This window comes from Artemia franciscana, chromosome 19, assembly GCF_032884065.1.
Source record: "Artemia franciscana chromosome 19, ASM3288406v1, whole genome shotgun sequence".
In the NCBI taxonomy this organism is placed as follows: Eukaryota; Metazoa; Arthropoda; class Branchiopoda; order Anostraca; family Artemiidae; genus Artemia; species Artemia franciscana.
This window is the reverse complement of record NC_088881.1, coordinates 16,676,305-16,678,804: the sequence shown is the minus strand read 5'-3', so window position 1 is coordinate 16,678,804 and position 2,500 is coordinate 16,676,305.

Below are 2,500 nucleotides of genomic sequence, written 5' to 3'. Positions count from 1 at the left end.
TCCCTCTTTGTTGTGGGCTATTGGTTTAGGGGAATCAATAGTACAAGGAGTGCAAGTGATCTCATCAAGTAAGACAAGGCCCAGGGCTATGCCTCTTGTGGATCACCCTTTTACTTGTCACCCAACTGGGTAATGGTAACTGAGCTCCTTTTTGGTGGAACTTAGAGGAGGTGTTACACATTATTTGGGTGTACAGAGTGTATAAGGGATGAAAATCCAATTCTTCTTGGCTAAAACACTTTGACTGACAGCCTTTTGTCACAGGAATGGACTACTATGACTTTGGTAGTAGGAAATTGGTTTATTTGATGTTGAACTGTTGACTCCAAGGGGCATGCTGGCATTACTGGGTTTGTGGTGACCAGGTGACTTTGGTGATTGGTTTGAAAAACAAATGACCCTGTCAGTTTATGAAATCCCCCCGGCCTCAGCTCAGGCGAGACGACCCCGCTTGACTTAAGCATATTAGTCAGCGGAGGAAAAGAAACTAACAAGGATTCCCTTAGTAGCGGCGAGCGAAGAGGGAAAAGCCCAGCACTAAGGGTCAATTGTATCCTTCGGGAGGCAATTTCGACCGATGCAGTGTTTGGGAGCCTCGTAAGACCGTCGCTTGTCCAGTCTAAAGTCCTCATGAATGTGGCCCGATTGCCCAGAGAGGGTGTCAGGCCCGTAGGACGGATGAGCGCTCGGCATTCCGAGGTCTCTCTAGAGTCGTGTTGCTTGAGAATGCAGCGCTAATCAGGTGGTAAACTCCATCTAAGGCTAAATATGAATGTGAGACCAATAGAAGACAAGTACCGCGAGGGAAAGTTGAAAAGAACTCTGAAGAGAGAGTTAAACATTGCGTGAAATCCTCCAGGGGTTTAAAACGGAAGGACTTTCGAAGTTCGAGCCATCTTCGGGATCAGTGTCGTGGGTAGCGAGTGCTGATGTGATGGGTTGAGGGCAGCCTCGGCTGTTCTCTGGTCATGTTGGTCATCTGCGTTGCTTACGGCGTGTATTCCCGGGTGGATTCGTAATCCGCACGCGGCTGGAACGGTGTCAAAGGACCCAGTGCTTTTGTTGCTTCGGCTTCAAGACGCTGGATTCCCGGCAACGATTCGGCCCGGCTTCTGTTGCTGGGAGCCCTTTTGTGGGTCTCCTGGGTGAGCGGAGAGTAGGCGAGTTCCTTCCGACCCGTCTTGAAACACGGACCAAGGAGTCTAACTTGTGTGCGAGTCGTAGGTCGATGAGAAGACCGATGGCGGAATGAAAGTTAAGGTATTGCTTGCAATGCTGATGGGAGATCCTTCTCCACTGGAGAGGGCGCATCCCAGGGGCGTCGTGATCCCGTTGCGGATGCGACGCACCTAGAGCACACATGATGGGACCCGAAAGATGGTGACCTATGCCTGGCCAGGTCGAAGTCAGGGGAAACCCTGATGGAGGACCGAAGCGATTCTGACGTGCAAATCGATCGTCGGAGCTTGGTATAGGGGCGAAAGACTAATCGAACCATCTAGTAGCTGGTTCCTCCCGAAGTTTCCCTCAGGATAGCTGGCACTCAAGCAAAGGAGACGGGAGTCTCATCCGGTAAAGCGAATGATTAGAGGCCTTGGGGCCGTAACGGCCTCAACCTATTCTCAAACTTTCAATGGGTGAGATGCCTTGCCGACCGTGGTGTTGTTAGCGGCAAGGATTTCGGATCCGAGTGCCCAGTGGGCCACTTTTGGTAAGCAGAACTGGCGCTGTGGGATGAACCAAATGTCCGGTTAAAGCGCCAAAACCAATGCATATTCCCGATCCCACGGAAAGGAGTTGGTTGCTCCAGACAGCAGGACGGTGGCCATGGAGGTCGGAAACCGCTTAGGAGTGTGTAACAACTCACCTGCCGAAGCAACTAGCCCTTAAAATGGGAGGCGCTTTAGCATTGTGCTGATACCGGACCGCCGGTCGCAGAGCTCGTCGATCCTTGGTGATCGTCGCTGACGCGCCGGTGAGTAGGGAGGTCGCACTGGTTGCGTTGAAGGGTTTGGGCGTGAGCCTGCCTGGAGCGGCCAGTGGCGCAGATCTTGGTGGTAGTAGCAAATACTCGAGAGAGATCCTTGAGGCCTGACGTGGGGAAGGGTTCCATGTGAACAGTGGTTGGACATGGGTCAGTCGGTCCTAAGCCCAACCTGAAATGGTAGCACAAGACGAGCGTTGAACGAAAGAGACACAGTGTGTTGATCGCAAAGCGTGAGGCTCGTGGCAAGGGCGAAAGGGAATCCCGTTTTTATTCGGGAACCTGGTTGGGGTAACGTTCGGATCCTCGTATCCGTCTCGGCAACGAGAATTGGCCATGGGAAGCTGGCGGGAGTGCCGGGAAGAGTTTTCTTTTCTGTGTAAGGGAGATACAAACCCTGGAATTCCTCCGCGGAGAGATAGGGTTAATCTTCCGAAGAGCGTTGCACTTGAGCGACGTCCGTGCATTCTTGTCGGTCCTTGAAAACCATGGTGAGGGCCACGTCTACTCCTCCAC